Here is a 22,113-nt window from a genome sequence, read left to right as displayed (position 1 = left end):
ATTACCAATTTTAATCGCACACCACTAAAACTCATCAAAAAACAAGTAAGGAAAGTTAAGTTCGGGTGTAACCGAACATTACATACTCAGTTGATAGCTATGTTGACAACATAAGGGAAAATAACCATGAAGGAAAATGAACCGAGGGTAACCCTGTAATGTGTTTGTATGACATGTGTATAAAATGAAAGGCATTAAAGATTATTTTATGAGGGAGTGGGCCATAGTTCTATAGGTGGACGCCATTTAGAGATATCGCCATAAAGGTGCATCAGGGTTGACTCTAGAATTTGTTTGTACGATATGGGTATCAAATGAAAGGTGGTAATGAGTATTTTAAAAGGTAGTGGGCCTTAGTTCTATGGGTGAACGCCTTTTCGAGATATCACCATAAAGGTGGACCAGGGGTGACTCTAGAATTTGTTTGTACGATATGGGTATCAAATGAAAGGTGTTAATGAGTATTTATAAAGGGAGGGGGCCTTAATTCTATAGGTAGACGCCTTTTCGGGATATCATTATAAAGGTGGACCAGGGTTGACTCTAGAATGCATTTGTACAATATGGGTATAAAACGAAAGGTGATAATGAGTATTTTAAAAGGGAGTAATCCTTAGTTCCATAGGTGGACGCCGTTTTGAGATATCTCCATAAAGGTGGACTAGAGGTGACCCTAGAATTTGTTTGTACAATATGGGTATCAAAAGAAAGGTGTTAATGGGTATTTTGAAAGGGAGTGATGCTTAGGTCCATATGTGGACGCCGTTTCGAGATATCGCCATAAAGGTGGACCAGGGGTGACTCTAGAATGCGTTTGTACAATATGGGTATCAAACGAAAGGTGTTAATGGGTATTTTAAAAGGGAGTGGACCTTAGTTCTATAGGTGGACGCCTTGTCGAGGTATCGCAATAAAGGTGAACCACGGGTGACTCTAGACTTTGTTTGTACGATAAGGGTATCAAATGAAAGGTGTTAATGAGTATTTTTAGAAGGGTGTTGGCCTTCGTTCTATAGGTGGTCGCCTTTTCGAGATATCCCCATAAAGGTGGCCCAGGGGTGACTCTAGAATATGTTTGTACGATATGGGTATCAAATGAAAGGTGTTAATGAGTATTTTAAAAGGGCGTGGTGCTTAGTTCTATAGGTGGCCGCCTTTTCGATATATCGCCATAAAGGTGGACCAAGGGTGACACTAGAATGTGTTTGTACGATATTGGTATCAAATTAAAGGTATTAATGAGAGTTTTAAAAGGGAGTGGTGGTAGTTGTATATGTGAAGGCGTTTTCCAGATATCGACCAAAATGTGGACCAGGGTGACCCAGAACAATATCTGTTGGATACCTCTAACTTATTTATATATGTAATACCTGCCAAGTTTTCAAGGGTTTTTTATTTCGCCCTGCAGGACTTTTTCATTTTCTTCTACTTAATATGGTATGTATATGTAGGTGTTGGCGCTTTTCATGTGATTGTTGTAATGTACCCACAAAAAAATTGTGAACGCAGAAGGACATCACCGTGGCGGGATCCGCGGGTCTTTTCTCGCTTTTTCGTTAATATCTTTTGAACGAGTTTTCCGGTTTCGGATTATTAATACTGATGTTGGGGCGCGTCGTTTGACACCTCTCTCGATATTTTTGGACGCGTATTAGCAGTGTCATGCTGTCGTATAGAATTACCAGAATTTTATTTATGTCGAAATATATTAAAAAAAAAAAAAAACGAAAAATGATTTCGGGTCGCTCTGAAACGGGGGTGGGATCCATGGTGTTGTTGTTGTAGCAGTGCTTCAGCCCATCCAATAGGTGCGACTGATCACAAATTATCATCAATGTCCTCTAACGGGAGTTTAAGGAAACTTGCAGTTTCAACAGGGTGGACCATAGTGAGAGGAGTGTAAGAGGCGTTGGTTCCACATTACAATTAAAGAGATGGTTAGTGTCATGTGGGGACACATTACAAGCAGGACATACGTTTTTTTTTTGTCGAGGCTGATTCTGGATAGGTAAGATTTTAACCTGTTACAGTATACAGATCGAAGTTGACGCGCATTTTCCTAGGGAGAGTACGTCCCTCTTCTGCAAGTTCTGGGTATTTTCTTTAAGAGCTGGATTTGCCGGATAATTCCTGTTGTTGTTGTTGTTGTTGTATTAACAGTGCTTCGCCCCATTAAATGGGCACGACCACTTATAAATTGTCATCAAAACCCTCTAACGGGAGTCCAAGGAAACTGGCTTTGTCAACAGGGCGGACCATAGGGAGATGGGTGTTAGAGGCGTAAGTTCATTGTTACAATTGAAAATATGGTCGGATTCATGTGGGGACACTTCACACGCAGGACATACGTTTTTTTTTCGTGGACGCTGTGCTCTGCCTTTTGTTTTTTTTTTTTTTTTTGTATCCTAATTCCTATTTATGTTTTATTTATTATTTAGAATTTTTATTGTTACCGAGTCTGTTAGAAGCAGTGGCTTCTTAAGCTCCGAGATCTAAAACCGCTCAGCTACAGAGAAACTCATCAGCTGAGAAATATAGATTCACAAAATACAATAGATTAAAAGTATAAATATAATTTTTTAATTATTAAGAGAAGATAGAACCGTTTTTTTATGGCAGAGCGAGTCCGAAAAATCAATTATTCTCGAGTGAGAGTTATAATCTTCACACAAACATAGAAAAGGTTCGTTTGGTTGGAAATTACTTCTGCACCGTTTTTTTATGGCAAAGAGCGAGTCCGAAACATCAATTATTCTCGAGTGAGAGTTATAATCTTCACACAAACATAGAAAAGGTTCGTTTGGTTGGAAATTACTTCTGCATTGTTTAAGAATTATAGGTTTATAATGCCTTGAAACTCGGCGTGGAACATTCAAGTTTACTTCGTTCAAAAGAAATGGGCTTGAAATCGATCTATTTAAAAGTCTAGCCATAAATAGTACACCTAGCATTTCTCTACGACTTGCAAAGGTAGGGAGGTTTTTTTAGTAGTCACCGATTAGTGTAAGGAGGAAGATATAGAGTCCCATTGAAGATTTCTCAAGGCGAAAAGTAAAAACTGTTTTTGAATTGATTCTAGTCTATCCACATGAACTTGATAACGTGGATTCCAAATTATTGATCCATATTCTAATATCGGCCTCACCAATGATGTAAAAAGGGTTTTTGTAACGTAAGGATCACTAAACTCTTTTGCCCATCTTTTCACAAATGCTAAAACTTTCGCTTTATTGACTGTGGCATTAATATGGAGGTTGAAACTAGGTTTGCATTTCATTGTAACTCCCAAGTCGACAAAGTCATCAACGCGTTCCAGACCTTGGCTATTAATTGTGTAAGAAGCTGGCTGTACGTTCCCACGTGAAAAACACATGAATTTACATTTTTCTATGTTGGGCGGCATAAAGTTAGCATTACACCAAGTAACTAAACTATTTAAATCAGCCTGGAGTACAAAATGTTCTTCAACCGACGCGTATGTCTTAAAAAAGTTCGCTTCCCAAGGCCGTCGGTTTTATGTACCGGAGAGACTCGGGATTTTTCCCGACCAAGGACTGCCATTTCAGTGTAACCCCATTTAATTTGTTGCTTCCCTCCTACAAATTGTCATCCTCCCAGCAGCTCCTTGCAGCGGGACTGCTCCATATTCTCTTGCTCCAGGGCATCCAGCCACAACTAGTACCCGCTGCTGCTCGCGCCCCGCGGCGCCAACAACTCCAACAGCTGCTACCACTCATAAGTACTATAGTGGAGTCGGTAGCAATGCTGAGCATCAGTCCCTGCCCCGTCTTCTCCCCCCCCCCCCCCCCCCCCCCCCCACTCCCCCTCTTTTCCGGCAGCAATCGTGTAGGTCAGGGAAACAAACTCTTAGTCCCTAAAGCCGTTTGCACCGTTTGCCAGCACAGAATATATATGTTTGCGACATGGCAGCTCCTGCCTTGGGCGGTGCCACATTCCTAGATGTTCTGGTCTCCGCGACGGCATGCATTAAGAGGACCAAATAGAAGAAACGACGTTCTGCACAATAAACGGAGACGCCCCCACACGTATGGTAGGAAGATGTCACAGTTCGCCGGATATCTCAATCGTGAGCGCAGAACTCGTAAACTGCGTCAACTGGCAGCCGATGGTAACACTGGCATCCGACCACCTGCCTATACTTATTCCGTTCGAGCGTACCGCCGCCTTCATCGTTACAGAAAAACGCACTTTCATAAACTTTAAAAAAGGAAAGTGGGACGAATACAAATCTTTTACAGACAACCTCTTTGCTGCCCTCCCTATCCCGACTGATGCCCGCCAAGGGGAGCGTGCTTTCCGCAAGGTCATTGAATCCGCCTCGGCACGTTTCATTCCCGCCGGGAGAATTCCCGAAATTCGGTCCACTTCCCGGCGGAGGCCGCAAATTTAGCGAGAGAACGTGACCTTATAAGACAGCTCGACCCAGGCGAGCCCAAATAAGGGATATAAACCAACGCATCAGATTGCTTGTGGATGAACACAAGCGGGCGAAATGGGAGGAGCACCTAAGAGGTTGTAACCTCTCTGCCGGTGTGGGTAAACTTTGGTCCACCGTAAAGTCCCTATCGAATCCGTCTAAGCACAATGACAAAGTTTCCATCGCCTTCGGCGATAAAGTGCTGTCGGATCCGAAAAAATGCGCGAGCGCTTTCTGCAGTCAATATGTAATGCATTCGACGGTCGACAAAGATAGACGCACGTCAGCACGTCACCAATTACCATCACCGCCTGAGAGGTTGAAGATGCCATTGGTCACGCTAAACCATCCAAAGCAGTGGGCCCAGACGGCATAGCCATGCCGATGCTTAAAAGCCTTGGGAAAGAGGGTTTCAAATACTTAGCGCATGTCTTCAACCTGTCTCTTTCCACCTTTGTCATACCAGAAAAATGGAAAATGGCCAAGGTGGTCCCGCTACTAAAGCCTGGGAAACAAGCTAACATAGGAGAGTCGTATCGTCCGATATCTCTCCTATCGCCAGTAGCAAAGACGCTTGAAGCCATTTTGCTCCCCTACTTCCAAGCAAATTTGCAGCTAGCCTGTCATCAGCATGGCTTCAGAAAACTCCATAGCACCACCACCGCGCTAAATGCCATCAGCACCCAGATAAATTGCGGTTGAAATCAAAACCCCCCACCATAAAACAGTACCCGTAGCGCTAGACCTATCAAAAGCTTTTGATACGGTCAACCATGGCATGTTACTGCAAGACTTGGAAGGGTCTACCCTTCCCCCATGTCTTAAAAGGTGGACCACAAATTATCTGGGTGGTCGGCAGGCATCGGTGCAATTTAGAAACGAAACATCAAAACCAAGAAGAATTAAACAAGAGGTGCCACAGGGTGGTGTCCTATCCCCACTTTTGTTTAATTTCTACATATCTAAGCTACCTTCACCACCAGAAGGAGTCACTATCGTTTCATACGCCGAAGACTGCACAATAATGGCCACAGGCCCCGGCCCACAGATCGATGAGCTCTGCAACAGAATAAACGGCTACCTCCCTGATCTTTCCAGTTGTTTCGCCTCGCGAAACCTGGCATTATCACCGACTAAATCTTCCGCGACCTTATTTACAACATGGACGTCCCAAATGTCGACCATTTTGAACATCCACGTCGATGGCGCTACGCTACCGACTGTCCTACATCCCAAAATCTTGGGTGTGACGTTTGATCAGGATCTGCATTTTGGTGAGCACGCGGCCGCAATTGTTCCGAAAATCCAGAGCCGTAATAAAATCCTCAAATCCCTTGCTGGCAGTACCTGGGGAAAAGATAAAAAACGCTCATTTCTACATACAAAGCAATTGGCCAGCCGTTTACGTGCTACGCGTCACCCATATGGTCGCCAAGCCTAAAAATTACCCACTGGAAGAAGCTACAGGCCTGCCAAAATACTGCTCTCAGAATCGCCACGGGCTGTCTTCTTATGTCCCCAGAACACCATCTACATAATGAGGCGAGAATACTCTCCATCAGGGAGAGAAATGAGACGCTAACCAAACAGTTCCTGTTGAATACCCAGAAACCTGGGCATCCAAACAGGCATCTGATTGATGAGCCAACACCGCCTAGGGGCTTAAGGAGTCATCTCCGTAAGCATTTTGAGGAAATACGGCACCTGAGAACCCAGCCGTATGAAGCAAAAAAACACAAGCAGGTCCTTGGTGAACTCCACAAACAGGCGTCGGACCTTTATTGCCCGGTGAATCCAGTACTCAAAGAAAAGTACCCAAAACTTGTGGAAGAGGAACGCATACTCCCCAGGGAAACGCGTGTCACTCTTGCTCAACTTCGTTCTGGATACTGTAACAGGTTAAACTCTTACCTATCCAAAATCAACCCCGACATACAAAATGCATTGTAAGGTAACCCTTGCGGAAAGTGTTGCTTGACCATAAAGTCAAGCAATGCTTATTAAACACAACCACATTTCACAATAAGGCTTACCTGTCAAAACAACACATTCACAATAAGGGCTATCTGTCAAATGAAAAGAAGCCAATTAATTCCGCGCATTTTGACCCGACAAGTCGTGAATTTAAGTATCTCGCATTTATATATACATATATATGTGTTAAATTCTAAACATCTTATAAGTACAAATAAAAAGAGACTATACTATAAAGTAAAATGCATCATTCCTTTTTATTGAAATCGGTGTATTTGCGTGAGTTTAATTAAATAGTATTGTGTGCCTTACCTAAAGCGTTTTGGCGATAACCTGTGTCCACTACGATGGAAATAAAGATGACCACGATGGTCATATTACATGCGACCGTGACAAATGCGGAAAAATGGCTCCGGGGAAGTGGAACATTCCCCCTCAGCACAAAATAAAAAGACTTTAATTAATTTGCTACAAAAATTAAGTGCGTGGTGGTTGTGGAAACAAAAAAAAAGTGCGTAGTGGTTGTACCAATATGAAAAAATTAGCAAAATTCATAAATTAACATAAAAATATGCAAAAATACGTAAAATAATATAAAATACAAAGAAAAACTTTGCAAAAATTACATCAAGTAGCATAAAATCACAAAAAGACTACAAAAACATTATAAATTACAAAAAGACTACAAAAAAAAATCATCATAAAATTTCAAACACTACAAAAATTACAAAATTTCAAAAAAGTACAAAAAAAAAATATATAAAATATCAAAAGAAAAACTACAAAAATCATAAAATTTCAAAAACAACAAAAACTATAAATTTTCAACATTTTTTAAATGGTTAAGATAAAACCAAATTTAAAAATAGAAGCGGACCATAAAATTTCTTTTGGAACAAAATCCACAATATACATACATTTTAAAAAACTAGAAAGAAAGAAAAGTTATTGGCAAAATTGTGGTGTTACATACATACATACACATATAAAATTTTTTGAACTGGCTGTACTATGCCATAACGGTGATATTAAAAACACAACCACCTGTGACGCCTTTACAGAGCACCGTTAATAGCGGTTAAATATAACCACGCCATTTACTCATGAACAAAAATTCGAGAAAGCAAAAGAAGCAAAAACAAGTAAGGAAGCTTAAGTTCGGGTGTAACCGAACATTACATACTCAGTTGAGAGCTATGGTGACAACATAAGGGAAAATAACCATGTAGGAAAATGAACCGAGGGAAAACCTGGAATATGTTTGTATGACATGTGTATCAAATGAAAGGCATTAAAGAGTATTTTATGAGGGAGTGGGCCATAGTTCTATAGGTGGACGCCATTTAGGGATATAGCCATAAAGGTGGATCAGGGTTGACTCTAGAATGCGTTTGTACGATATGGGTATCAAATGAAATCCTTAGTTCCATAGGTGGACGCCGTTTCGAGATATCGCCACAAAGGTGGCCCTGGGTGACTCTAGAATGTGTTTGTACGATATGGGTATCAAAATATAGGTATTAATAAGGGTTTTAAAAGGGAGTGGTGGTTGTTGTATATGTGGTCGCCTTTTCGAGATATCGCCATAAAGGTGGACCAGGGGTGACTCTAGAATGCGTTTGTACGATATGGGTATCAAATGAAAGGTGTTAATGAGTATTTTAAAAGGGAGTAATCCTTAGTTCCATAGGTGGACGCCGTTTCGAGATATCGCCATAAAGGTGGACTAGGGGTGACTCTAGAATTTGTTTGTTCAATATGGGCATCAAACGAATGGTGTTAATGAGTATTTTAAAAGGGAGTGGGCCTTAGTTCTATAGGTGGATGCCGTTTCGAAATATCGCCATAAAGGTGGACCAGGGGTGACTCTAGAATGTGTTTGTACGATATGGGTATCAAATTAAAGGTATTAATGAGGGTTTTAAAAGGGAGTGATGGTTGTTGTATAGGTGGTCGCCTTTTCGAGATATCGGCATAAAGTTGGACCAGGGGTGACTCTAGAATGCGTTTGTACGATATGGGTATCAAATGAAAGGTGTTAATGAGTATTTTAAAAGGGAGTAATCCTTAGTTCCATAGGTGGACGCCGTTTCGAGATATCGCCATAAAGGTGGACCAGGGGTGACCCTAGAGTTTGTTTGTACAATATGGGTATCAAAAGAAAGGTGTTAATGAGTATTTTAAAAGGGAGTGGGCCTTAGTTCTATAGGTGTACGCCTTTTCGAGGTATCGCAATAAAGGTGGACCAGGGGTGACTCTAGAATGTGTTTGTACGATATGGGTATCAAATTAAAGGTATTAATGAGGGTTTTAAAAGGGAGTGATGGTTGTTGTATAGGTGGTCGCCTTTTCGAGATATCGGCATAAAGTTGGACCAGGGGTGACTCTAGAATGCGTTTGTACGATATGGGTATCAAATGAAAGGTGTTAATGAGTATTTTAAAAAGGAGTAATCCTTAGTTCCATAGGTGGACGCCGTTTCGAGATATCGCCATAAAGGTGGACCAGGGGTGACTCTAGACTTTGTTTGTACGATATGGGTATCAAATGAAAGGTGTTAATGAGTATTTTTAAAAGGGAGTGGGCCTTCGTTCTATAGGTGTTCGCCTTTTCGAGATATCGCCATAAAGGTGGACCAGGGGTGACTTTAGAATATGTTTGTACGATATGGGTATCAAATGAAAGGTTTTAATGAGTATTTTAAAAGGGCGTGGGACTTAGTTCTATAGGTGGACGCCTTTTCGAGATATCGCCATAAAGGTGGACCAGGGGTGACTCTAGAATAAGTTTGTACGATATGGGTATCAAATTAAAGGTATTAATGAGAGTTTTAAAAGTGAGTGGTGGTAGTTGTATATGTGAAGGCATTTTCCAGATATCGACCAAAATGTGGACCAGGGTGACCCAGAACATCATCTGTTGGATACCGCTAATTTATTTATATATGTAGTACTTGCCAAGATTTTAAGGGTTTTTTATTTCGCCCTGCAGAACTTTTTTAATTTTCTTCTACTTAATATGGTAGGTGTCACAACCATTTTATAAAGTTTTTTCTAAAGTTATATTTCGCGTCAATAAAACAATCCAATTACCTTAGCATGTTTCATCCCTTTTTTCGTATTTGGTATAGAATTATGGCATTTTTTTCATTTTTCGTAATTTTCGATATCGAAAAAGTGGGCGTGGTCATAGTCGGATTTCGTTCATTTTTCATACCAAGATAAAGTGAGTTCAAGTAAGCACGTGAACTAAGTTCATTACAGATATGCCGATTTTTGCTCAAGTTATCGTGTTAACGGCCATGCGGAAGGACAGACGGACGACTGTGTATAAAAACTGGGCGTGGCATCAACCGATTTCGCCCATTTTCACAGAAAACAGTTAACGTTATAAAATCTATGCCCCTACCAAATTTCAAAAGGATTGGTTAGTTTTTGTTCGAATTATGGCGTTAAAAGTATCCTAGACAAATTAAATGAAAAAGGACGGAGCCACGCCCATTTTGAAATTTTCTTTTATTTTTGTATTTTGTTGCACCATATCATTACTGGAGTTGAATGTTGACATAATTTACTTATATACTGTAAAGATATTAATTTTTTTTTTTAAATTTTACTTTAAAAAAATTTTTTTTTAAAAGTAGGCGTGGTCCTTCTCCGATTTTGCTAATTTTTATTGAGCGTACATATAATAATAGCAGTAACGTTCCTGCCAAAGTTCATCATGATATCTTCAACGACTGCCAAATTACAGCTTGCAAAACTTCTAAATTACCTTCTTTTAAAAGTGGGCGGTGCCACGCCCATTGTCCAAAATTTTACTAATTTTCTATTCTGCGTCATAAGTTCAACTCATCTACCAAGTTTCGTCGCTTTATCTGTCTTTTGTAATGAATTATCGCACTTTTTCGGTTTTTCGAAATTTTCGATATCGAAAAAGTGGGCGTGGTTATAGTCCGATATCGTTCATTTTAAATAGCGATCTGAGATGAGTGCTCAGGAATCTACATACCAAATTTCATCAAGATACCTCGAAATTTACTCAAGTTATCGTGTTAACGGACGGAGGGACGGACGGACGGACATGGCTCAATCACATTTTTTTTTCGATCCTGATTATTTTGATATATGGAAGTCTATATCTATCTCGATTCCTTTATATATGTACAACCAACCGTTATCCAATCAAACTTAATATACTCTGTGAGCTCTGATCAACTGAGTACAAAAAGAGCATGAAGAACGAGAGGCAGAAGCAGTCGGCAACAGCAGCACGGTAGACAATAGCAAAGAAAACCAGCAACAACAAATTACAGCAATGTACAAGCGAAGGCAGCACAAAAGGACGGTACAGTAGAGTAGAATACGTATATATGTAACATTTGATTTCTGTACATAACTAGACATTTTACTTTTTCTCAATATACATGTATACTATAAACTTAGCAAAATTTTTTCGTAATACGCATGTAGCCTATGCATGTAGCAACATAATTTAAAACTTTTGCTTATAAACATACTTTTCCTATAGACATTTGTATACTACACATGTAGCAACACACTTTTTCTACTTTAAAAACAATAACATGTTAAACTAATTAATCTAAGAAATTGAATTTTTCAATTACACTTTTTCATAAATCTGTTCAATTAAATAGTTTACCAAATTTAAATTCTTCAAATAGAAAAACTTACATACATGAACAATTACATTGAAATATAAACATATAAACATTTAAATATAGAAAAAAATCGAATGTACATAAACAAAAAAAAAATAATTTTAAATATACGGCCACCACATGCATATTATCACGCATATATTACTATCTTCTTTCTTTTTCGATCATTAATATGGAACTTGAATTTTTTATTTAAAATGCGAACATTGCTTCGTAATAAATACAATCGGAAAAATATTTTTTCAAATTTATACATTTTTTTAAAACCTTTTTGAAACGCAAATTATACAGCAATCTTATATGTATCAAATCTTTTCGCCAAAATTTTGCGATAATTATTGAAAGCTAATCAATTTTGAAAATTCTCATTGACTTTAAATATCAATATAGACAGGTTACAGCCACATAATGGTAATGGTGAAAATTTATTTTTATAGGTGAAAACTTACTTTTTCTCTTTTTCGAATTATTTCTTCGGAAATTAAGCATCTTAACATTATAAATATTTACATATTTTTCTCAACGAATACAGTGCCATCCAAATATTTAAACAATTCCTCCGAAGTATCACACGAATACAGTGTCTTTCAAATATTTCAACATATTTTGCATTTACGATTCTTTGCAAACTATCCATCAAATACAGTGTCTTTCAAATACTAAAACAGTTTCTTTTCATTATCAAACGAATACAATATTTCAACATTCACTTGCATTTACAATTCCTTCAAAGTAAGTCACGAATACAGTGCCTTTCGAATATGCGAATCTTCTTTACCATTTATCAATTAACTCATCGATTTTGAATATTTCGAATCTTCTCTGATTTTACAAAAAAAATTTATTTTTTTTAATTGCGTACAACAATTACCGAGTGAATGAATAGTTTAAACCAAATTTTTGTATAAACTGTGCCTATCAGCGTTAACCTTAAAATTTTTCGATTTTTTTGTTACAAAACAACTTTTATACCTCCAAAACATTTTCAATAAATGTAGTAAAGTTTCAGATGTCAGTGTCAAATGTCAGATTTTGATTCCAATTTCAAAGATTTACGTTCTAATTTCACTAAAGTTACCAAACGAGTTTTAAATAACCGATCCATCTCAGGGAAAAAGTCAATCGAATATGAAGATGCTTTAATTAAAAGCTATAACGAAATTATAAAACAAGTAAATTCATATTTTGAAAATGGAGATAAGCCTAGGTCAATAATCGAAAGTTTGTCAAAGTGCAGAGAACAACTCACTAAATGTTTTTCTAGAATTAACTGCAATATAAAAATACCCAAAGATCTTTTGGAATTAATACAAGAAAGCGAATCAAGTTCTGATGTTGACACTGAGGAAGAATTCTCTGACGCACCAACAACTTCAGCATACAAAGCTAGTATTATTAAAAAAAGTACCGTATCTTTTCTTGAGGATTACCCTGGGTTTTCCAATTCACTTCACAATAATAATTTAGATACAATCAGCGAAGAACAACCAACAATGGCGACTCCAGAACAAAAGAAAACTTTTATTACTATGTGTGCATCCATAATTAGAGAAAACTACAGCGGCGATCCGCTTTCACTTGCATCCTTTATAGATAAAATAATTTTGATAGAAGATTTGATGGAACAAAATTTAACAAATACTTTCATTTCGTTTATAAAATCCAAGTTAGAAGGAAAAGCGCGTGAGGCAATTCCAAATGAAGTAACAACAATTCAACAAATAAAAGATGCGTTAAAAGGTAGAATAAAACCTGACAACTCAAAAGTTGTTGCAGGGAAAATTGCATCTTTAAACGTTTTTAATAATAATCACTCGGAATTCGCCAAACGTGTTGAGGAACTTTCCGATGCTTTAGAACGATCATTAGTTATAGAAGGAATGACTCAGGAAAAAGCGCACGAGATGGCAGTCGAACAAACCGTCAACGTTTGTCGGCTTAACACTCGCTCAGACCTAGTAAAATCAATTTTAGCGTCAACTACGTGTACTGATTCTAAGGATGTAGTTGCGAAAATGATCGTAGAACTAAATAACCAAGCAAGTGAAAGGCAGGTATTAGCATTTAGATCGCGTTATAACAGTTAAAATAGTAGTTTTCGAGGTAACTTCAAGTCAAATCAATATAGCAGGAACAACTTTTCGAGGTACAACAACAATTTTAACAGAAACAACAATAACAATTATAGGCATAATCACAACAATAATTATGGCCTGCGAAGTAATGATAATTTTCGTCATAACAATAGCAGGCCCGTAAACAGAAACAACAGCAATAACAACAGTAACAACAAGAATCGACGTTCAAATATCCACAAATAACGCTAGTGTTCGCACTTTAAACGCCAACGGCCCTCAGGAGCGAACACTGGGGGACCAGAATCTGAATTAAATAACGTTTTTCAAAATAAGTCAATCTATTGTCTAAACCTGAACTACTCAGATTTTATCGAATTGAATTGCAATGACTCTTTTAAAACATGCACTTTCTTAGTAGATACACAGGCTGATATATCAATTATAAAATTTTCAAGTTTAAAACAAAATATTTCTATAAATAACAACAATATCATAAATATAACGGGTGTTACGACAGATACAGTTTCAACATTGGGTACCATTAAAACAGAACTTTTTTATTCAAATTTTTCAATTCCACATACTCTAAATGTAGTAGATGACAAATTCAACATACCGTCAGATGGTATTTTAGGCAAAGATTTTTTGAAAAAATACAATTGCATAATAGACTATGCAAACTGGAGCATAACAATTGGCATTGGCAAAAATATTCATAAAATCTCAATTTTACATAATACAAACGATAATACCTTGGTAATTCCCCCTAGATGCGAAGTTTATCGCTTATTTCAGCTGAAAAAATCTAAATATCCAGTTTTTATAGACGCACAGGAAAATTGTAGTGGTGTGTTCACCGCAAAGTGTATTGTTGACATTAACAATCCAATAATCGTCACTGACGGTAAAATACATCACTGATGAGGTAAAATATATTAGAAATTGTAACATAGTTACGGATGAAATCACTAACTATAACGTGTATAAAATCAATGATATTTCAAAAGATTCGAAAAGGTCAGAGGAATTAAAGTCAATTTTAGAAAAACAAATGCCAAATTATGCCAAACCAAAACTTCTCGATTTATGTCTAAAATATGATGATAGTTTTGCACTAAAGACCGATCGTATGTCGCTTAACAACTTTTATGAACAGAAATTACGATTGACAGATAAAAATTCTGTTTACATAAAGAATTACCGCTTACCATATTGTCAGAGAGAGGAAATTAATAGACAAGTTGATAATTTATTACACAATGATCTTATAGAACACAGTTATTCCAACTATAATAGCCCATTGATACTTGTACCAAAGAAAAATCCAAATGGACAGAAATCCTACCGCATGTGTGTCGACTTTAGAGCCGTAAACAAAAAATTTATAGCAGACACGAATAGACAATATTCTTGATAATCTAGGCAGAGCAAAATATTTTTCTACATTGAATTTGTATTCAGGTTTTCATCAAATTCCATTAAATAAAGATTCTAGAGACATCACCTCATTCAGCACTGATCGTGGTGCTTTTCGATGGAAAGTTTTACCATTCGGTTTAAACGTAGCGCCGAATTCATTCTCAAGAATGATGTCTTTTGCCTTTTCAGGAATTTCTCCCAATTTCTTATAGCCATTGGGTGTAGCGAAGCTCACCATCTTAAAAATTTAGAACAAGTCTTTCGAACATGCAAAAAATTTAATTTCCGTCTAAATCCCGAAAAATGCAACCATGCGTTCAGAAGTCACTTTCCTAGGACACAAATGTTCATCAAAAGGTCTACTTCCCGACGATTCCAAAATAATTGCAATAAAGAAATATGCGAAACCTTGTGATAAATATGCAGTAAGACGATTCGTGGCATTCGCCAATTACTATCGAAGTTTTATACCAAATTTTGCTTCAATAGCAGCACCTTTAAATAAACTTAGCAGGATAAGAGTAGAATTTAAATGGGATGAGTCGTGTGATATAGCATTTGAAAAACTTCGAAATTATTAATTTCTCCTCAAATTCTCCAATACCCAGACATCAAAAAGAAATTTATAATTACTGTCGACGCTTCAAAAATTGTTTGTGGTGCCATTTTAAGTCAAAATGAAGATGGCATTGACTTACCAATTTGTTTCGCGTCCAAATCATTTAATAATTCAGAACAGAAGAAATCAATAATTGAGTTAGAACTTTTGGCTATATTTTTTGCAATCAAACAATTCAGACTATACGTTTATGGCACACACTTTACCGTCAAGTCCAATCACCGTCCATTAGTTTACTTGTTTAATATGAAAGACCCCTCTTCAAAACTTTCACGTATCAGACTTGAACTGGCAGAATACAACTTCACTATTGAATACATAAAAGGTAAAACGAACATAGGAGCAGATGCACTCTCTCGCATCACAATAGAAGAAATTAAAAATTCAGGAAAATCAATTTTAGCGGTACAGGCTAGATCACAGGCAAATCAAGAACAATTAACGTATCAACAAATAGGCAAAGAAGATAAAGTAAAGGAAAATATAAAATAACAAGTTTATGATACATTTTCAAACAAATTTTCAAAGAAAATACCCAGAATAAAATCCCAAATAAATTATGATAAAAGTGGTAAAATTACGAATTTTGAGATAAATGCGCATTTAAAACACAAACAAATTTAGTTAATTAAGGTTGCGTGTGCTAACAAAATAATACATTTAGATGAATTACTTTTGAAGCTCCAAAAAGAAGCTGGCAAGCGCAATATTAATATAATTGAATTGCAAAGAAATGATAATCTTTTTAAATATTTTTCGATATCAGATCTGAAAACCACTGGGAATAAAATTTTAAAAAATTTAGAAATCATCCTAACCGAACCCGTAGAAACTGTGACAGACGAAGACAAAAAACAACAACTGATAACAATATACCATACCGACCCAATTTTAGGAGGACACTTCGGTAGCAAAAAAGTTTATGCAAAACTCAGAACCAAATATTACTGGAAAGGCATGACGCGCGATATAGCGAAATTTGTTAAAAACTACGAAAAATGTCTTTTAAACAAGGTAAAGCCAAAAACAAAAGAAGATTTAGTCCTAACCGGAACACCCTGTAAGCCATTCGACATTGTTGATATTGACACTATAGGACCTCTACCTCAATCCGATAATGTTAACAAGTTCGCTGTCACCATTATATGCGATCTCAGCAAATACTTAGTAACGGTTGCAATACCTGATAAAAGTGCAAAAACGGTTGCATCAGCTATTTTTGAAAATTTCATACTAATATATGGCATTTTGAAAACAATTAAAACTGATTTAGGTACCGAATACAAAAATGAAACTTTTTCAGAGCTAACAAAACTATTAGAAATCGACCACAAATTTTGCACAGCGTACCATCATGAAACTCTTGGTACAGTAGAGCGAAACCACAGAGTTTTCAATGAATATTTAAGATCTTATCTAAATCTTAATTTTTCCGACTGGGATGTTTACTTGAAATATTTCACTTTTCTTCATAACACAACAACAAACACAGTATTCGATAATAAATTCTCACCATATGAATTAGTCTTTGGCAAAGCAGCTAATTTACCAAAGGAACTGCAAACCGATAAAATAGACCCAGCGGGTCAGGGGGTTAGAATATACCCGCGGTAGGAATGCCTGTCGTAAGAGGCGACTAAAATACCGGATTGGCCTGAAGGTTTAATGTGGCCATATAAATCGTTCCCGAGATGGTCGGGCCAGCACCTTAATGATGCTGTGTTACCGGAGCGTACCGGATCTGTAAACGGCAAAGGACCATCACATCGATCACTCCCTAAACCTTCGGGGAGCAACCGTATCGCTACAACAACAACAACAACCCGATTTACAACATAGAAAACTGTTCGAAAGAAGTTAAATTTCGTTTTCAAAAAACTCACGGATTAGCAAATAAAGCCGTTACAGAACACAAATTAAAAAATCAAACCGGATATAACAAAAGTTCACAACCAATATCTGTCAAGATGTTTGACAAGGTATTGCTTGAAAAAGAACCCCGCGACAAACATAGTAGTATCTATATTGGTCCTTATACCGTAATAGGTATTGACGGTGTAAACGTCACGTTAATTGATGACGAAACGAAAAAGGAAAAAATAGTACATAAAAATAGAATAAGAAAAATTAATTAAATTAAATTTTTAAATTCAAGATTATTTAAAATTAATCTCTATTGTTAAATTAGAAATAAAATATTTTTTCTTTCAAATTTGAAAAAAAAGATAATGAAATCAAATAAATTTAAACAATCATTAAAAATTAAGAACTTAATTCATACAGTAGAATTAAAACAAAAAATGTTTTTTTCTAATTATAAAAATTAAATTTAAGTCCTACTTTAGAACTAGACGTTAGAATTTAATTTTTAATTTAGATCTAAACATAAATGTAGATTTAAATTTTAAAAGACTGTTACATTTTTTAAGATAAATTACATCGCTTTTGGGACAGAAGAATTTGGCCAATTCTTCTTTTCCAAAGGGGGATGATGTAAGGTAACCCTTACGGTAAGGGTTGCTTGACCATAAAGTCAAGCAATGCTTATTAAACACAACCATAATTCACAATTAGGGTTACCTGTCAAAACAACACATTCACAATAAGGGCTGTCTGTCAAATGAAAAGAAGCCAATTAATTCCGCGCATTTTGACCCGACAAGTCGTGAATTTAAGTATCTCGCATTTATATATGGGGTATCCCATCCCATTTCGACCAATTTTGAACCCGACCCCTTTAGAAATGGCTGAAAGTTTTTCTTCTTTTTCTAGCTTACGAAAGACGTTTTTCAGAAGTTTTTCAAATTTTTTCATCCAACTCAAAAAAAGTTATGAATTTAAAAAAACACCGTTTTTGTTTTCAAAATGCTATAACTTTTTCAAAAATTGAAGGCGAAATTCGAAAAATCTCGAAAAACTGAAAAATTACAAAAAAAAACTTTAAAATTTTTTTTGAATTTTTTCTGAAAAGTACATTTAAAAACAAATTAAAAAAAGAAAAAAGATCCCAAACGGTTAATTTTCGAAAAAGTTATAGCATTTTGAAAACAAAAACGGTGTCCAACTCAAAATAAGTTATCAATTTTTAAAAAGAAAACGGTGTTTTTTTTTAAAATGCTATAACTTTTTCAAAAATTTACCGTTTGGGATCTTGTTTTTTTTTAAATTTGTTTTTAAATGTACTTTTCGGAAAAAATACAAAAAAATTTTTTAAGTTTTTTTTCAATTAAATAAAAAAAAAAAATATGGGCCCACTCCGGGATTAGTGGGGATGATTGCAGAATTGATTGAAGTTTTTTATGAGAAAAAAAAATGGCGAAATTCGAAAAATCTCGAAAAACTGAAAAATTACAAAAAAAAAACTTTAAAATTTTTTTTGATTTTTTTCCGAAAAGTACATTAAAAAACAATAAAAAAAAAAGATCCCAAACGCTCAATTTTTGAAAAAGTTATAGCATTTTGAAAACAAAAACGGTGTTTTTTTTTAAATTCATAACTTTTTTTGAGTTGGATGAAAAAATTTGAAAAACTTCTGAAAAACGTCTTTCGTAAGCTAGAAAAAGAAGAAAAACTTTCAGCCAATTGTAAAGGGGTCGGGTTCAAAATTGGTCGAAATGGGATGGAATACCCCATATATATATATATGTGTTAAATTCTAAACATTTTATAAGTACAAATAAAAAGTGACATACTATAAAGTAAAGTGCATCATTCCTTTTTATTGAAATCGGTGAATTTGCGTGAGTTTAATTAAATAGTATTGTGTGCCTTACTCAAGTGGCATTAAAGCGTTTGGGCGATAACCTGTGTCCACTACGATGGAAATAAAGATGACCACGATGGTCATATTACAGTATGCCCCGCTTGCAATGTGTCCCCACATGACACCAACCATCTTTTTAATTGTAATGTGGAACCAACGCCTCTAACACCCCTTTCATTATGGTCCACCCCTGTTGAAACAGCAAGTTTCCTTGGACTCCCGTTAGAGGATATTGATGACAATTTACCAACACCCGCAGAGAGGTTGCAGTTCTTTAGATGCTCCTTCCATTTGGTACGTTTGAAAATCTGCTTTTCAGAGGTGATAAAATTGGCAGGTCGCTTAATTGAAAGGAGTATGGGCAGGTGATCAGAAGCTAAAGTAAGGATCGGTTGCCACTCAACGCAATTTATGAGCCCTGCACTGACGATTGAGATGTCAGGTGAGCTTGGCAATTACCTGCAATTCTGGTGGGGGCAACGCCGTTTGCCGTGCAGAAAGTCGTATTGTCTATTTGCTCTGCCAGCTGCCTGCCTCTGTTGTCGACTGACAAGCTGGAATTCCAGAGATCGTGGTGAGCGTTGAAATCGCCAAGGATAAGACGGTTTTCGCCACAGAGTAGCGTACTGATATCAGGGCGATAGCCACTTGGACAGCAGGTGGCAGGGGGAATATATATGCTTCTAATATCGCTTGCTTTAAATTAGTAAAGAGAGATGTCGACATCAACTCTTTAGTGAGAGTCTCTTTTAAAGTTCGGGTGATTGAAAATGGATATAGCAAACTTTTCAATGCTTCTCTTTTGCCCACTAATGTATACATTACACCCTTCCGTTTTTTTTTTTTCAAAAGACTTAGAAATTTCCGCGGAGTCGTAGATTTATCTGATACCTTTCATAATGGTCCAAACGTCTATTATCAAAATGTAATGGGTCTAAATACTAAACTAGTTGATCTTTTTCTCCGAAGTCATGACATTTGTTATGAAGTTTTGGTTTTTACTGAGACATGGTTCAAACCAACTGTGTTTAACTCTGAGATATTAGCAGACTCATATGAGATCTTTAGAAAAGACCGACAAAACAGAGTTGGTGGAGGTGTGTTAATCGCCGTACATTCCAGGTTCTCTGCTGAGGAAGCGTATTTCGATGATTCTGCTGATGTTGAAATCCTCTGCGTGCGAGTAAAACTCTTATCTACTTATAAATATTTTGTAGCGTCTTATAATCCGCCTCAGTCAGATATTTCTATATACTAAAAAAGAGAGAAATTCGTTGTATTATTTGGACGTGTTTGTTGTGTGCTCCTGAAAGTTATTTGCAATTCTTGTTGTTACAAGCCTGTGGTATCGTTTGTTTTGTGTTTGCTGTCTCACCCGTGCTTTCCATTGCTGCTGTGTAGTTGGCTTGACACAATTTCCTCATGTTTTTGGATAATATTGGTTTAAATTAAGTATTACCTAACTAGTCCCATCTTGGAAAGTATTGGAGCGCAAAATAATAAATAATATACATTAAAACCACTCAAGAACCAGCGAGTTGTACACACGTAAGGAAACCGAAATACAAGAACTTCCAGCTGAAGCAAACGTAAATAAACAAAATTCAATTGGTAAACGTCAAGAATCTGCATTGCCGACAGTTTAGCATACAGTGCTGCCACTAAACTATTACGCAGTCTCAAACTGAGGAGCTTTTATATTATTAATTCAATTAATAAAAATTTTTGAAATCGTTTACAATGAGTTTGCAACGTACCCCGACATCACAAGCTGCAAAGCGTAAGTGACACTTCCCCGGACATCTCTCTGCACGACATCATGTGTGCAATTAGAGGCATTGAGGGCAATGTAAATAAAAAGCTTGATGGTCTAGCGACGAAAGTAGACATTGATGAGCTAAAACAAACAGTAGGGGCTCAAATTGAAAACCTAAAGGCTGAAAATGCCGAACTTAAAGCTGATTTGGCGCAGATTAAACGTAAGTGGGAAGTAGATAGAGCAGACATAAGTCGCTTGATGAACGAAACAAGCATCAAAAATGTGGTTCTAAGAAACATGCGAAGCGAAGGCTCACCTAAGGAGGTGGTTCAAGCTTTATGCCGGGATAAGCTAAACGTGAAGCATATACAGGTCCAGGTGGCGCGGAGATGGCTAGCGAGGTACTTAAAAATGCAAAAAAACTGTCCGGGTCCTCAATATATATTGAAAAATATTTGACTGCAGATAAACAGCAGCACAAGGAAGTTCTACTCCGATTAAAAACCGATCTATCGAAGCTTGACCCCTCGTATAAAATCTTTGTGATAAACGACTCTATGTGTGTGAATCAGAGGTGGATGGCGTTTAACACGAACAAAGTTTTAATGTGTGATGGTCAGCCAGCTGAGGTTGTGTTTCGTAGCTTCTATTTATTTGGTTTAGTTCAACATAAAATTTCATTTCATTTCATTTATTGCAAAAAGAGTATTTAGTACAATAAGATCTAGGATCTTTTAAGTACAACACAAAGATAAATCGCAATGATAAAAAACAAAAGTAATAACAGAGGGTTATGTAGGTTAAACTATCATATTAAACACAGAGAAGTAGATTAAGAAAGTATCTAAAATAAACAAATAATTAAATTCAATAACAAAACATTGTTTATACTCATACATATTGATGGCGAAAACTCAAAAAGTATAATGGTTTCAACTAAAATAAGCATAAAGAACATTTTTAAAGTTGCTTTTATTTACAGCCCTATTCTTTGCACTTGACAAATTAACCATCCAGCTTATTTGTCAAGTTTGACAATTTATCAAGTAATTGCTATTCTATGTAAAAAATAAAAAGCTTTTTCGCTGACAAATTGTCAATAAGTCAAATAAAAGCCTGCATTATCATCCCTAAACCTCACCTGGAGCGGTCGCTGGTGGAAACTTGCTGCAAGCACTCGTTGCGTTTCTTTTCCCTTTTTTGGACTTTGCTCTACGAAAAACGGTTCCGTTAAATGGCATCAGTTCCTTAGGCCCTATAAAACGGACGAACAGCTATAGACTCGCCCTTATTCTTTTACCAGCGACCACCAGGTGAGTGTTTTACCATACCTGTTATTTTATCATTACTTTGTGATTTACCTAAATTTTGAATAAAGGCCT

At 36.5% G+C, this 22,113-nt stretch overlaps 1 protein-coding gene across 7 annotated transcripts in view; it reads left to right on the top strand.

Moving 5' to 3' along the window:
* The window catches only part of TBC1D16 (TBC1 domain family member 16), a 435,866-nt gene that overhangs the window by 147,336 nt on the left and 266,417 nt on the right, over window positions 1–22,113 (top strand). The window lies entirely within an intron of this gene.

The sequence above is a fragment of the Eurosta solidaginis genome, chromosome 2, assembly GCF_040869045.1.
Source record: "Eurosta solidaginis isolate ZX-2024a chromosome 2, ASM4086904v1, whole genome shotgun sequence".
Lineage (NCBI taxonomy): Eukaryota > Metazoa > Arthropoda > Insecta > Diptera > Tephritidae > Eurosta > Eurosta solidaginis.
This window is presented reverse-complemented; position numbering and strand designations above follow the sequence as displayed.